This window comes from Crotalus tigris, unplaced genomic scaffold (genome assembly GCF_016545835.1).
Source record: "Crotalus tigris isolate CLP2741 ecotype Arizona unplaced genomic scaffold, ASM1654583v1 scf7180000024317.942107, whole genome shotgun sequence".
Classification (NCBI taxonomy): Eukaryota; Metazoa; Chordata; class Lepidosauria; order Squamata; family Viperidae; genus Crotalus; species Crotalus tigris.
Window position 1 is genome coordinate 747,429 of NW_024100489.1, and position 16,749 is coordinate 764,177.

Consider the following 16,749-nt stretch of genomic DNA (forward strand, 5'->3'; position numbering starts at 1 on the left):
TTCTTACGAGAGCCAGGCAGGGAATTCTTGAGAGTTACAGCTTTCCCTGTACAGGTCATCAAATTGTGAGGAATAAAAATTTCAATTCCAAGGGTGTTGGAAAACAAAACAAGTTTTATTAAAGTTTTTGCAAATTCTTCTATATGCAAATAAAGGACCACACTGAATACATTTCATCATTGACTTTTATACTCTATCTGTGCATTACGCCACATCCTTCCAATTGAAACTGTTGGAATATTCATGAACAGGAAGAGTCATGTGATAACTCAGTCAGCCAATGTGAAGAAAGTGCTACTGAGTCTGTGCAAAAAGGTATTGAGTTAGGAGCTGGATTTGTCTCTGTATCTCTCTGTAAAAAGTTTTCAATTGAGCTATGTTGCTGTAAAGAAGAATGTACGGTATTGTAAATATTTTGATATAAATATAAAGAAGTTATTTTGAATCAGCTAAATGCAGTCAATTGTGAGAGCTTCTGATTTATTTTTTCACCAATAGAGAAATTAAAATTCTCTAACAGGTTATGGGCCCAGAGCTTACTAAGGACTGCATTGTAATTTAAAGCTGGAAGAAATTGCCTGTGTTTAGAAAGTATTAGAACAAGGCAGAATGAGCAGAATGGCTGCAATGGAATTTAAGGAAAGCTCTGTGCCTTGTTTAGGCCAGAAGAATTACATTGTATGGGCTGCAAAAATGGAATGTTTGCTGAAAGCTAAAGAGCTGTGGTATATTGTAGAAAATCCACCACAAGTATTTGCAGCTGCTGATCAGAAGAGTCATGATCAAGCAATGGCTTATCTCATCTTGAATTTAGATGATGAACAATTTCTAAATGTTGCAAATTTAAAGACTGCAAAGGAGATTTGGTTGAAGTTGAGAGCTGTGCACGTGAATGTTTCTGCATGCAATATAGTGCAATTGTCAAGAAAACTTTACAGGGCCTGTTTGCAACCAGGTGAATCTGTGGAACAGCAAAGTTTATTTTTGGACTTAGAACAACGTGGGATTAAATTCCCTGAGTCCCAGAAGGTTTTATTGGTGTTGAACAGTTTAGATAAAACCTAGGACACAGTTTCTGCTATATTTGAGTGTAAAGAAGAGCAAGACTTAAATTTTGAAACTTTAAAGGCATGTTTGCTTAATGAAGAAATAAAGCGCCATTTTAGAAGCAGCCACGAGGAGGTGAAATTCCTGAGGAGGGGATCCAGACTGCAAGTCTCCGAAGAAGTAACATTTTGCAGGCAGAGAGCTAAGCAAGAAAAGAATAGCAACATTTGTGGAGCAAACAACCATCTGAAAAGGAACTGTTTGCAAAGGAACAATTTGCAGCAAAGGACATTTGTGCAACCAAAAAGGACTGATTTGCAAAAGGAACATTTTGGTGTTGCAAAAGTTTGCTATAGCAAGAACAGAGACAAGTGGCTAACAGATAGTGGGGCAAGTCAAACAATTGTTAATGACTCTGAATTCTTTTGCAGGTTTGTTCCAGTAGCACAAACTGTGGCTTTGGCAAATGGCCAGAAAGCAAAAGTCATCGGAAGAGGCGATGTAAAAATTCCATATTTGGAATCAAAGTTTACCAATGTGCTTTGTGTACCTGAGATGGAACATAATTTGTTAAGTGTGTCTAATTTAGACAAACAAGGTTTTGAGATCATTTTTGTAAATGGGAAGTGTCTCATCAAAAGGAATGGGAATATTTGTGCAGAAGGCATAAAGGAAGATAATCTATATGTATTGCAGGGACAAAAGGTTCAATGTTCCCATATATTTAAGAATGTTGCAGAGCATGATTCATGTGTTCATCTTCTACATAGAAGACTTGGCCATGCAAGCTTTAAAGTTTTGCAGCAAATGCAAGATTTTGCAGAAGGGCTAAATTTGAAGGGATGCAAAACATATTTGGACTGTGCAGTATGCAAAGCATCGAAGTCAAAGGCATTCCCAGTTAGTAAATATAGCACAAGACAAACAAAAAGAGTTCTAGAGCTGGTCCATGCAGATCTGGTAGGACCTATGCAAGCCAGTTTGGGAGGAGCAAAATATGCAGTGGTAATTGTTGATGATTATAGCAGGTATAGTTTTTGCTACTTGCTTAGAGGAAAGACAGAGGTGCTACAACAATTCAAACAGTGGGTAGGTTTTGTAGAGAGAAGGTACAGACAACAAGTGTGTCAGTTGCAAACTGACAGAGGTACTGAATTTATGCCAACTAAATTCCACCAATGGTTGGGGCAGTTGGGGATAAGACACAGACGTACAAATCCTTACACAGCAGCAGAGAATGGTGTAGCTGAAAGAAGGAATGATATTTGCAAACAATGAAAAATTCATTATTAGAGGATTCTGGTATGAGCAGGTCATATTGGGGAGAAGTCATATTGACTGCAAATTATATAGTTTTTTTTTTAATTGAAAATTTTTTACATTTTACAAAAACAAATCCCCTTCCCATACCCCCCCAACCCTACCTCACCCCCCCCCTTCCCAACCTCCCAAACCCTCCCCTGGACTTCCCAGAGCTGAGTACAGGCTTAATTAAAAAAAAAAAAACTTAAAACACTTTTAAAACCTAAACAAATTTAAATACAATCATCATTCTATATAAACTCCCTCCAAAAACACAAATTTAAACATTACTTTCTTTGAATATCTATATCTATAGTGTAAAATCTAATTTCTCCCTCTTTCTTTATCCTAAAACGAAAAAATAAACATATAAACCTTTATTATACCATTAAAACTAAATACTCTTTAAAAACTTAAAGTAAATACATATTTCCTTCAATCTTCATAATCTTCTCTCCTATCCAAAAAGAAAAAACTTAAAAAACCTATAAGTCCTAAACAAATCTAAGCACATTTAATTAAACAAATTATTTTCTCTTAAAAATATTAATAATAATATTTAAAAACTAGAAACACTTTTAAATCCTAAACAAATCTAAATACAATCATCATTCTATATAAACTCCCTCCAAAAACACAAATTTAAACATTACTTTCTTTCCTAAACAAATCTAGACATTTAATTAAACAAATTATTTTCTCTTAAAAATATTAATAATATTTAAAAACCAAATTTAAGCATACTTAAAACTTGAACAAGTTATACTCCCTTCAAAACACAAATTTAAACATTACTTAAAATTTAAAACATTAGAATCCCCTCACTAAAATGAGCAAATTATAATCCCTTCAAAACACAAATTTAAACAATATTATCATTAAAGGTTCAAAACTTAAAACAACAAAATTCCCTTATACGCCTATCCATAATAAACACATTAAACATTTCAATCTTCACCAATAACAAATTCCATCCGTAAGAAACTGCATCCTTATCAGTCTCAATTATATTAGTATTATTATTAATTATTCACATTCCAGTTTTTTCCATTCTCCATTCTTCCAATCTTCCATTTCCATTCTCCATTCTTGTATCAAACTCGTAAGAAATGCTGCAAGTTCTGCCTTAGGAGACTGCTCCAAAATTCCTGAATCTCCCATCGACTCCGAAGCCAATACAGGTAAAGGTTCCTTGAATTCCTCCTTGTATTGGTCTTTACAATTGTAAGTTGTACAAGTTATCCTCTGCCCGTTCCTCTCTTGTTGATGCCCCTCAAACTGAGATTTCCCAATTTCCATTTCAGGCAGCAATTCCACCCTTGAAGATTGCTCCAAAGACTTTGTAGGTCTAACATCTCCCAGAGATTCAGAGACCACTGAATATGAAACTTCCTTAACCTTCTTCTGTTGCTGCTTTTCTTTGGAATTGTATGCTGCACAAGTTGTCTTCTGCTCCTCAACCTGGACTTGTTGAGGCCTCTCACACAAAGATTCGCCAGTTTTCATAAATATAGGCTCTTCAAACTGTAATTCTACATTCTTTTCTTCCAAAGCTTTAAACTTAGTAGATGGCGATGCACATACCCCCAGGACCGAAGTATAAAAATCTTTTAATTGAGAAACAGTATTAAGTCTATAACATGTCCCCAGGTAGTTCACCACCATTCCAGTCAGAACATCCCATCTGAATAAAATTTTTCTCTTTTCAAGTTCATTTGCTAGAAAAGCAAACTCCTTTCTTCTTCTTAAAATTTTAGATGGGATCTCCTTGAAAATTATAACATCTTGTGAAGCAATTTGAAATCTCTTCTTATAATAGGCTTGCACAATTTCATTGCGTAAAGATCTTTTACCAAAGTAAATTACCACATCTCTTGGCAGATTCTTCTGTGCTGCCACCACAGAGTTAACCCTAAATAATTTTTCAATTTCACTAAGTATTCCCTCTTTTTCTTTATTCAAAATCAATGCAAAGTCCTTTGCAACCATCTCTTTCAGATCTCCTTGCAAAGACTCTTCCAGGCCCCTAATTCTTAAGGCATATTCCATTTGTCCATATTGAAGCATAAGAATCTCATTTTCCATTTCTTTTTCCATACTTTCAATTTTCCCCTCCATTATGTCCACTTTTTCATCTACCTCTTCCACATGGGAGTTCACCTTTTCAAGAACAGAAGCAACTCCTTCTAAAGCCAAAACAAAATCTTGTCTCAAGATCTTATTATTTTCCTCTAAAATCTTTTTCATTTCTGCCCTAATTTGAATTATAACATCTCCCATCATGTCTTGCAAATCCTTCATAGTTATTAGCTGACCCCCAGAAGAGGGTGAAACTGTTGATTTAGAAGCTGTAGAAATCCCTGGACGCTTTGGAGCCATCTTAAAGAAAAACCTTTAGTCCTTCTTAAAAAATTATAAAAATTCCTTCAAAAATCATAACTCCCTCCAAAGAAGGTCATTATAATAAAAAGAAAAAAGGGAAAAAAAAGAAGAGAAAAGGAATTAAAAAAAAAGCTTTACTCCTTCTTAAAAATTGCAAAAATTAAACAGAAAAAAGTCCTTCAAAAAAGGGTCATTACAATAAAAAGAAGGGAGTTCAAAGAAAAAAAAAAGGAGAAGAAAAAAAAAATAATTAATAATACTCCATATGCCATTCTATATGGGAGAAAGCCATCAGTGGCACATTTGAGAATTTTTGGAAGTACTGCATGGGTACATATTCCGAAAGCAATCAGAAGAAAGGGACAGCAAAAGGCAAGAAAGCTCAGGTTTGTGGGCTATGAGCCAGGGTCAGTGGCTCATAGCCCACAAACCTGATGGAAGTAGCGATGGAAGTGAAAGAATTATAATTTCAAGGTTTGCTAATTTTGCAGAACAAAATTGGGACAGAATTAATGCAAATTCTGAGTATTTCTCACTTAATGACGGTGATCTATTTAATGACAACAACTCATCTAATGATGGAAAAATGATTATTGAAGATGTCAATATTCAGGGAGGAGAGGCTGAACAAGACATGAAGCCAGATAGACTTGAGACACAGGAGCAGTTAATACCACGTAGGTCAGAGCGATGTAATACAGGAATTCCACCTGACAGGTATTCTGCCAGCAAGGTAAAGGTTTGCAATGTGTAGTATGAGCCAAGAAGTTATAAAGAAGTGTTGGCATTACCAAAAGCTGAACAAGAAAGATGGAAGGAGGCCATAGATAAAGAGATGAAATCCATGGGAGACCACGAAGTATTTAAATCAGTGACTTTGCCACAGGGAACCAAAGCTGTGGGTTGTAAGTGGGTATATAAGAAAAAGGTATTGCCAAATAATGATGTACAGTTGTTGCAAGATTTAAATATTAATGTAAAAGACTCTGTAAAGATATTTGAAGACAATGCTGCCTGTATAAAAATGGCAACCAGATTGTTGGGGGCAATGTAAATATATATATACATTGCTTACTGGTGTACACCGCTTAGAGAGTGCTTGCACTTAAAGCGGTATATAAGTCTCATAAATAAATAAATAAATAAATAATAAACTGGTGACGGTGAAGAACAGAAATAAACATGTAGACATTAAGTATTGTAATGTCAGGGAAGCTGTAAAAGGAAAATTGATTAATTTACATCATTGTTCTTCTGAGGATAATTTGGCAGACATGATGACTAAACCATTGGGTAGTGTTCACTATGGAGAATGTGTTAAGTCAATAGGTCTGATGTCTCTTCCTGTCATGAAGGGAGGAGTGTTGGAATATTCATGAGCAGGAAGTGTCATGTGGTAACTCAGTCAGCCAATGTGAAGAAAGTGCTACTGAGTCTGTGCAAAAAGGTATTGAGTTAGGAGCTGGATTTCCAATCTCTGGTTTGTCTCTGTATCTCTCTGTAAGAAGTCTTCCATTGAGCTATTTTGCTGTAAAGAAAAATGTATGGTATTGTAAATATTTTGATATAAATATAAATAAGTTATTTTGAATCCGCTAAATGCAGTCAACTGTGAGAGCTTCTGATTTATTTTTTCACCAATAGAGAAATTAAAATTCTCTAACAGAAACCCAGTTGGTCACATACTTTTGTGACCATCTAACATCATTACAATTACCAAACCCTCCATTGGTCACATACTTTTGTGACCCTCTAACAATCATTACAATTACCAAACCCTCCAATTATTAGATCAAAAACCCCTTTTGATCCTGTCTTATCTCCCCTCCCTTTTCTGTGGCATGATTTCTAACATCCTGCTAATTAAGGGTATAGCTTATCTACAAGGTGAACTGTTACCCAAACTGGATAATTGCAACAATAAAAGATTTATGTCTTCCCTTGTTTATCTATAAAAGTGCCTGCTTTTCATCTAGAACAGTGGTTCTCAACCTGTGGGTTGCAAACCTTTTGTGGGTCAAACGATCCTTTCACAGGGGTCGCCAACCCCCCTCCCTGTTATCCGGACTACACTGGGGTGGGAGCTTCTCGCCGACCGCAGGAGGGCAGGTGGGGTGACTCTGTCCTGAAGTCGCACCAATTCAAAGGTGGGATATTGGGGGGGGCTCCTGTCCCGTCCTGTCGCAGCCCTCGAGTCTATCTGCCTGAGCAGCCTTCGGTAGCTCACCGCTCCCGCAGGCTTTTGGAAGCAATCGCGATGCCCTCCAGCTGATCCGGGGCCCTGTCAGAACCCGCCTCCTCTGGCTTCTTCCCCCACAGCAGCGACACCCGCTACTTCGCCTCGCCGCTTCCCCTCACACTGGGCTGAGAGGGCGGCGGGGCTGTGCGGAGCAAGCGAGGGAGCCTCCTTCCCGCCGAGCTTGGTGAGCCAGTCCCGCCCTTTTCGCTCCTCCGGTGATGATTCTCCCTTTAAATGCCACTGGGGGAGAGGGACCAACCCCCGCCCCCACCTTTATTGCCACCGACTGAAGAAAGCGGCAGGTGAGAGCTGCCACTCGCCCAGGGAAGCCAGCGCGCTTAAGAGACAGGTGGGTCACCCACTCGCTTACTTGCACCAGCCGGCCGGCCGGCCGGCCAACCTGCTCGCCCTTGCTTTACTTGGCAGCTAGAGAGGCTTGGGGCTTTCGTGGACTTCCAACCTTTGTAGGCTGGCTGGGCCGCCCAAGCCTCCTGGACTGCTCGTACCCAGTCAATAACCTCCACAACAGAGGATCAGAAATGGTCAAAAGTTCTGCACCTCCAAATCAATACGCGATCAGACAGAGAGGGAGGGAGGGAGGAAGAGAGGGAGAGAAAGAGAGAGAAAGAGAGAGGGAGAGAAAGAGAGGGAGAAAGATAGGGAGAAAGAAAGAGGGAGAAAGAGAAAAAGGGAGAGGGAGAGAGGGAGAGAAAGGGAAAGAGAAAGAGAGGAGAGAAAAATAGAGGGAGAGAGAGGGAGAAAGAGGGAGAGAGAGAGAAAAGGAGAGAGAAAAAAAGAATGAGAGAAAGAGGGAGAGAGAAATAAAGAGGGAGAGAGAGATTAAATTAGTAACATGGTTCTTAAATGAATCTGGTTTTCCCACTAACTTTGCTAGTCAAAAGTTGCAAAAGGCATCACATGACCCTGGAAAATGTGTTTGTGTATGTGTGTGTGTTGTAGGGCAAGGGGCAAAGAGAAAATGTCAGGTCTCCCTTCAGAGCCATAGGTGGAGCAGCTGAAGGTGTGATTCAGCACCCATGCTTCAAGACAAAATTTCATTTATTTGTAATTAGAAATAAATATTTCACAATATATAATTACATATTGTTTTTGTGATTAATCACTATGCTTTAATTATGTTCAATTTGTAACAATGAAAATACATCCTGCATATCAGATATTTACATTATGATTCATAACAGTAGCAAAATTACAGTTATGAAGTAGCAATGAAAATAATTTTATGGTTGGGGGTCACCACAACATGAGGAACTGTATTAAAGGGTTGCGGCATTAGGAAGGTTGAGAACCACTGGGTTAGACTCTTGGCTAGTGGAAGTGGAGGGTTTCTCTTCCTGTACCGAAGTGAGATTGGCAGTGGTACAGGCCTTCATAAGAAGAGATCTGAAAAGAGAAGGGTCAAAAAGACCCAAAGTTGACACTTGTTCAGGCGCTGCCTCCTCATCCTCTGACATGGGCGTGTCGGCTATCTCCAGGTCCACTGACCCCTCTTCGCCTAGATGGAAGGAAGTCTCAGAGATGCCGGGGACTGTGGCACGTCGCACTTGAGAAGGAGGTATGGACGGAGATGGTGGTGGTTGCAAGGGTCCCTGTTGACTCCTAGAGGATGACATAAATTGCATAAATGCATGGTGCATGAATGCCTGGAATTGTTTTTCTGACCACATATCCCATTGTTCCATAGAACTAACCCCAACCTCTGTTGGGGCATATGTGGCCTCAGGATCCTGCTGTATGGAGGAAGATGAGGAGCGAGGGAGACCAACCTGTTCAGTTCCCCCCTGAGGAGACCATGCCCGAGGGGCATCATGGGAAGGCGCAAATGGAGGCTCAAATGGAGAAGTGTCCAATGGAACGGGGGGAACCACTTCAGCTTCACTGGACATGAGCCTTTAGGCTTTGGAGAATTCCCTCTCCAGCGCCTGATGTCTCCTCGAGGCCTCTCGCTCGGCTGCCTTGGAGGTCTGTTTGGTGGATAAGTGTTTTGTCTTGACTTTTTTCTTTCCCCCGCATCCAAATCAGTTGATCTGCGCTTTGTTTATGCGGGGGGAACACCAGAGCCTTGTGATGCCTGGGGCGAGGAACTGTCTGCCATTGCAGTACTGTCTGTAGTGCAGTACTGCAGGCCACTTTAGCTGACTGTGTTCAGCAGGTCAGCGGTTCAAATCTCACCAGCTCAAGGTTGACTCAGCCTTCCATCCTTCCGGGGTAGGTAAAATGAGGACCCAGATTGTTGGGGGCAATGTAAATATATATATACATTGCTTACTGGTGTACACCACTTAGAGAGTGCTTGCACTTAAAGTGGTATATAAGTCTCATAAATAAAATAAATTGCAGTCTAGATAATCCGGGTAGGAGATATCCAGAAGTGGGGGGAACCCAAACATGCAGATCAAGTTGTCTGAGATGGAAAACCAATCCTCGCTCTGAACAACAGCAATGGCAAAAGATAGCCAGAACTGCCTGTCCAGGCCTTGTGGCACAGTGCCACAGACTAATTGGAACAGGTGGTTCTGAAATAAAATTCCCCTTCACTCAACTCACACAGGTATGAAGGATATGTAACCTGATCCTCAATGAGTAGTTAGAACAATAAAACAAATACAATGAGGCGATCACAGCTGATTCTCCTGATAACACTCCAAATTATCCTGAATTGGCGTTGAAATGTTCCCCCCCGGTACAGGCCTGACACAGCAGGCCAAGGCAATAATAAAGCAGGCCCAAATAGAGCTCAGGGGAACACGAGGTCCCTACAAAATGGCGGCCGCGCCTAATAACACTCTCAAAATGGCGGCCACGTCCTGAGCACGTGGTCAAAATGGCGGCCACCCATTCAGTGCTGCCTAAAAATGGCGACCACGCCAAAAATGGGGAAGAGAAGGTAATCAAGCCCCCTGCTAGGTAGAAGCTTTACGAATCAGCCAAGCTAACTAAAGCATTCTTCCCCCTGTTTGCAAAAGGCACTTGCTATTGGTCGTGCAGCCTCCGCTGCGATCTGAACTCTCTGCTGCCGAGAGAAGCCTCGTGCCGATGAAGCTTGAAAAGGGAAGCCTCCGATCTGCCTGAACTCTGAAAAGACTCCGTTTGCCGCAAGCCAGCTGGTTGGCTGGTCTGCGCTCCCGCTGATCAGCTCGAACGGGGCTGAAAGCCCCACCTGAAATCGGCCTGCAGCCTTCTCCACAGGAGCCTGTTAGGCTTGAAGCCAAAAGGTCTGAGTAAAATTCCTATGCCAAATTTAGCCAATTTGAGTCCAAATTGAAATAAGGAAAAAAACACTACAATTTAGAGACTGCAGAATGAATTAAATTCAATTAGATAATCAATTAACCTAGTCTAACTAAGGAGCCAAAATATTTGCGCCCTACTGAGCTGAGACTAAGTCAAAAACTGGGAAGACACACCCAGAGGGAGGCGTGGCTAAAGTTCTGACTTAATCTCATCTGAGCAGGAAGGCTGAGATTACCCATCAGTGGATTCTACATTCATCATGCTGGAGAAAACTTTGGCAGTGAGGAAGATCTAGCTGAGAGGTAAGAGAGGAAGGAGAAACACTAGCCCAGGCCACTGAAGGAAAGGAAATGCAACCTAAAGGTAAGCGGGTTGAGATTAGAGAGGATAATGACAATGGGAAAAATGAAGGGAAACATGATGAGAATAGACCTAAAGAAATTAAAGAGGCTAGACCAACATGATCGGTAGTGGAAAAAGAAAAAGATTTACAATCTCTAGGCCGACAATAATAACCAGATCCAAATATAGATAAGGAGGGGAAAAAAGGTGTTGAACCCATATCCATCAGTGTTAATGGTCTCAACTCTCCAATAAAAATTAAAAGTTTTTAAATAAACTCAATAAGATGAACTTAGATATAATTATGCTATAGGAAATTCATATAAAAAAACAATATCAATATTTATTAAATTGCCCTAAATTGGGAAACATGTTTGTGGCACTTTCACAATACAAGAAAGGAGGAGTTGTAGCATATATTAAACAGGAAATTTTGGTGAAGCAAATTTATAAAGACGAAGAGGGTAGAATTTTAATGGTGGAAATAATTTTGAATAAAATAAAAATTCTCCTTGTGGGAATTTATGCCCCGAATGAGGGGCAGAAACAATTCTATAAAAAACTACATAACATTATTAATCAATTGGAATATGACAACATTTATATAATGGGAGACTATAATGCAATTGTGAATAGACACCTAGACTATAAATGTGGAAAGAGTAGAAAAAGAACCAGAGGAACAATACCTGATACATTCCTAAAAATGGTAGATGAGCTTAATATTCAGGATTCTTGGAGAGAGAAGAATTTAGAGAAAAAACAGTTTACATTCTACTCTGGACGTCATCAATCATGGTCCAGAATTGATATGGTGTGGATATCAGCAGACTTAAATTTAGAGGTAGAGAATATTGTAATTGATAAGAACTCCTGGGCTGACCATAATCCAATTAGAATTAAATGGAAAGGGCAAAAAAGAATGAGGAGATGGACCTTGAAAAGGGCAATCCTAAAACATAAAGAAATTGAATTGAAGAACAAATGGACCTGATTTTTAAGACAAACAAAAAGGAAGGTACGAACTGCCAAAACTTATGGGATACAGCCAAAGCTTATATGAGAGGCGCTGCAATTTCTTATATGGCCAGGGAAAACAAAATTAAAACACAACGACAAAGATACTTAGAAGAAGAACTAAGTAGAGTTGAGGAAAATTTACAAAAGGAACCACAAAGACGTGATTTGAAACAACAGATAGACCTAATTAAACATGATGAACATCATTGGGAATGAAGAACTAGAACAGCAGATAAAACGTATTCAACAAATTTTTTTTTGAAAATGCCAATAAACCGGGGAGATGGCTGGCCTATAAAATTAAAAAACATAATAATAAACATAGGATTACCAAACTTTGTAATGCAGAAGGTGATATGGTGTACCAGAACGAAGGAAAGAAATTAGTGGCATATGAGTTCTATAAGAACTTATATAAAGATGATGAATGGAGAAATAATGATGACATTGTACAGTATTTACAAACAGCTGATCTACCGAAAGTGCCAGAAGAATTTTAAACTCTGTTGAACAAAGAGATAACACCTTTAGAACTTTTGGAGGCATTTAAGAAACAAAAAAATAACAAAGCACCTGGGCCAGATGGTCTACCTGCAGAAATGTATAAAATCATACAAGAATCTTTAAGCCCAATACTGTTGGAACTATTTAACGAGGTCTTAACAAAATTCCTAAGAAAAACACAGACCTGGCGCATATTAAAAACTATAGACCCATTTCATTATTAAATTCAGACTATAAGATTTTTATGGCCATAATGGCGCAAAGACTTGAAAGATTCCTAGCAGATTTTATACATTCTGATCAAAATGGCTTTTTATCTAAAAGATACATAAGAAACAATGTCAGGATTGTTTTGGATATATTGGAGTATTATGAGGTACACAATGAAAAGCAAATGGGTTTAATTTTCCTCGATGCACAAAAAGCATTTGACAATGTGACATGGGATTTTATGCTCAATCGTTGTATATGGACTTTGGGGAAAATTTCATAAATATGTTTAAATCAGTTTATTTTAATCAGGCAGCAAAAGTAATAATTAATGGAGAAATGACCAATAGCTTTCCAATTCAAAAAGGTACAAGGCAAGGTTGTCCGTTATCACCATTGTTGTTTATACTATCCCTAGAGGTATTAATCAGAGTAATTCAGAAAGATGAACAGATCAAAGGTTTAGAGATCAAGAAAGAAATGTTTAAAACACAAGCTTTTGCAGACGATTTAGTTTTTATAATTGACGAGCCATTACAATCAGGGACAAGATTGATGGAAGTATTGAGTAAATATGGGGAAATAGCAGGTCTAAAGATAAATAAAGAAAAAACTAAAATGCTCCTCAAGAATATGACTAAAATACAGAAAAATGAATTGGTTGACAGAATAGGTATTCAAATTACGAATAAAATAAGATATTTAGGGATACAACTAACTGCTAGATGAGTTACACTCAAGAGAGACAATTATGATAAGCTAATAGAGCAGATTAAAACTGATTTAGATACTTGGACCAACCTACAGCTCTCCTTTATGGGCAGAATAGCTGTAATCAAAGTGAATATGCTACAAAAAATTTTATTTTTGTTCCAATGTATACCCATAAAATTAGATAAGATTTTTTTTCAAAACTTACTATACTCAAATTTATTTGGCAAGGAAAAAAAGCAAGGATTAAATTAAAATTACTGCAAGATTCGAAGGAAAGGGGGGGGACTTGGCCTCCCTGACCTGGAAAAATACTATCAGGCCATACTACTATTATGGGCACGGGATTGGATACTTTTGAAGAACAGGAGATTATTATGTCTGGAAGGTCATGATTTACAAATAGGATGGCATGCTATGCTATGAGACCAGAAATATAAGACACACAAATATTTTCGAAGTCATTATATCAGACGAGCTTTAATTGATGTATGGGTTAAAACCTGGCAACCAAACTATACTCAAGTCCCCGGCTGGATCTCATCGTTAGAAATGCATGTACATCTGTAAGGTTTTCCACTTAACCTCACAATTGCCCCAGCATTACTCAAGAATTTAAAAGAGCCAAAGAAACTCCTGAGCCGAGGTTTCAGCAAGCAAGCAACTTTTATTTTGATCAAAACAGAGTTGGGTGACCCCATCTCTCTTCGTGGCTGGTAGAGAGATGAAGGCAACAACCAGAAAAGATGTCTTCCACCTTTTATACCTTTTCAGAACAAAGAGATCAGGTCTTGGTACCAGGCATAAGATGGCACAAAAAAACAATTCCTAGATGATGACTCATACACAGCAACCCAGGCTCCATCCATAACTCCTTTCCCCCTCCCCTTACTGTGCTCTTTTCATATAAGCAATCACCTATACCTAAAGCATGAAGCCCTTACTTTTCCAATATATATATAAAGCATCTGATCAAGCAATTAACTACAAAATAATGATTACAAAATAACAAAACAATGATTACATGATAACACTATAATGTATCAATATAAAATGGTTACTATATATAAAATAAATGCTAATGTCAAACTTAAACATACTAAAATCATAAGCACAATAAAATCCTTTCACTCCTCCCTTTTTAATATAAAAGCCAAATAGGCTTAGCGACTCTTAAAGAGGGGAACATAGTCAGAAGGGAAAGGTTGCAAAATCATTGCTTTAGCTGGTCTATCGTTATAGACAGGAGTGGCAATAAAAGTTGGTCCGGATATAGTAGATCTAACAATTCTCTAAATAAGCAGGATAAGGCATGAGAAACACAACAACCCTCCTAAGGCCAAAACCACAATGAACAATATCCATTTCCAAGTGGCAAACATTCCCAAAAACCATCCTCCAACATCCAGTGCTCCTGTCCATGTCTGGGCAGGGACATGAGTCAACTCTCACATACTGTCAGTGACTTCTTTGATATATTCCTTATGTGTAATGTCAGACTGGGGTCTAATAATATAATTTAGGGCCACAATGACAAAATAGAGGGCCCATTTGGTTGGACAGTCCTTTCCAAGTCAAATTAAAATACGAAGTGATGTTCTCTCAAGCTTCACATTCAAAAATGAAACAATTCTTTAGGGCCAGATCAATAATAATAATAAAAAGAGTCTTTGATACTGAGGGAATCTCAGTTGTGGTTTCCAGTTCATGAAAATCAACTTGAACCCATATTTGTATCTGGTTCAATTGATAGCGAGTTCAAATGATGCTGAAAAATCTGTTGGTCTGGTTATCGTGAAGCACACCAGGTTGCAGGAATCCTTCAAATGTGCCAGGTTGGGTAGGATGTGCAAACATATTTGGCGTTTAATGTGTAGGCCTGTCTCCATACTTAGTCCATTTAGCGTGATTATAGTCAATAGCTTTACATACATCAAAGAAGATTCTGCCACTTGTCCATAAATCTTGTGTTATTCTTGCCCAAAAGGTAATGTCTATATGTTCTTCCATATGTCCAGATTTAAAGTTGTGAGTAAAGCTGCACTGTATTGACAGGAGCATAACAAGTGACCCTGTTGCCCCTTTGCAAGTGGAATACGTAGTCTTGTGATAAACACAACTCCCATTTGTTCCTTAAAATATTGGGCCTATGGTCCTTCCTTCTACCAAAGAAGGTACGAGGGAAACAACAGTAGCAGAAGAAAGATATTGCAATATATAGTCCAGGTTCTAGGAACACGATTTCCAGGGTAGTCCAATTCATTGAGGTTCTTCTCCTACTTAGATGGAAACAGTTCAACAGGTGAGGCAGGTTGAAATTTCATTTTCAGGCCGTCCAGCTGCAGAGTTTGTCACTGGAGAGGATATGATGGGACTTTCCATGGACTCACGCCTTGATTCCTTAAATCAGGAGGACCTGGCATGGTTGAGACCACTGAGGACTGGTATTTCTAGATGACAGTTCTTTTCACCTGAACCCACTCTCCAGGAACAACAATGACCATAGACAGGTGGTATGGCAGCCCGGGCCTATACTGAGATAGAAGATAAAACCTGCGCCAGATTATGTAAATACTGAGGAACTTTCTTCTTTTCTTCATTGACATTCTTGAACCTTCATGTAACAAAAGTCTCCATACATCATTTCAAAAGGGACAAAGATAGCTTTCCAATTGAGGCCTATATTGAAATAGCCTCACCGCTAAATGTTGTAAAGCATTTTATTTACTTGTATTTATCACAGATTTGTTGAACTAAAGTATAAATACAACCAATCTATTGTTGTTTTTTTAAAAATATATATTTATCATCCCTTGTGCCCCCCTTCAGTGGCTGCTTCTGTGTCCTAGCTATTGCTTTCTTTCTCTTCTTTCTTTGTTTCTTTGTTTGGTTCTTTCTTTCTTTCTTTCTTTCTTTCTTTCTTTCTTTCTCACACTCTCTCTTTCTCTTTCTTTTCAACATCCTCTCCCATCTTGCAACATCCACCTCCCACTTTCTTCTGTTTCTTCATTGTTCTCTCTTTTCATATTTCTATAGTACATTCTTGTTCCTTCAACATTGTAAGGCTTGTGTTAAAGGCATACAATTCACATGTTTGGGCTGACCACGTTAATGGCAGTCTCCCTGCTTAATGCATGCAATTCACAAGTCTGTGCACATCCACTTAAAAACAACTTTCCTGCTTCTTCCTTCTAATATCCATTCCTGTACTTCCCTTCCACCACTTTGGTCTAACTTCTACTTTTTTCCTTCCACAATTACATCTGCTATCTACAAGTGTATACCTCCTTTTGGCTTTCTGATTTAAAATTGCCCACACTTGATAAGAAATGGTAACCACCAAAACGTCCCCAAATGTCAATTTTAGGCAAAAATGCCACTGGCTGCCTCTTTGCCCCCAGTTCTGACTCAAAACCTCCTCACCAAACTCTGTATTTGTTAACATAAACTCTTTTTCTAACAGTTTTGCATACAAATGTTTAGTCAAAACAACATAGCTATTTATAATCCCCAATTTTTTCTCAACTTCTTCATTTTAACTTCACAAAAAATAAACAAACTTAATAAGATATTCTGAGTAACTGAAAGAGATTTATATCAAACCCTAGTATTGGTTTTAATATAAAGTTAGTCAAATTCCAATTTAATCAAATTCCATTCAGATGGAAAGAAATTTCCATTAAGTAGGTTAAACATTTACAAATCTAATGAAAACAATGCAAAATCATTTCTTTTGG

General features: G+C 38.5%; 1 long non-coding RNA gene across 1 annotated transcript in view; it reads left to right on the forward strand.

Moving 5' to 3' along the window:
• The window catches only part of LOC120299879, a 39,171-nt gene extending 29,980 nt beyond the window's left edge, over window positions 1-9,191 (forward strand). Inside the window, exons 2-3 of the long non-coding RNA XR_005554494.1 lie at window positions 8,467-8,546; window positions 8,676-9,191. This is a non-coding gene — a long non-coding RNA (uncharacterized LOC120299879). The remainder of the gene's footprint in view (window positions 1-8,466; window positions 8,547-8,675) is intronic.
• The last annotated feature ends 7,558 nt before the right edge of the window (window positions 9,192-16,749 follow it).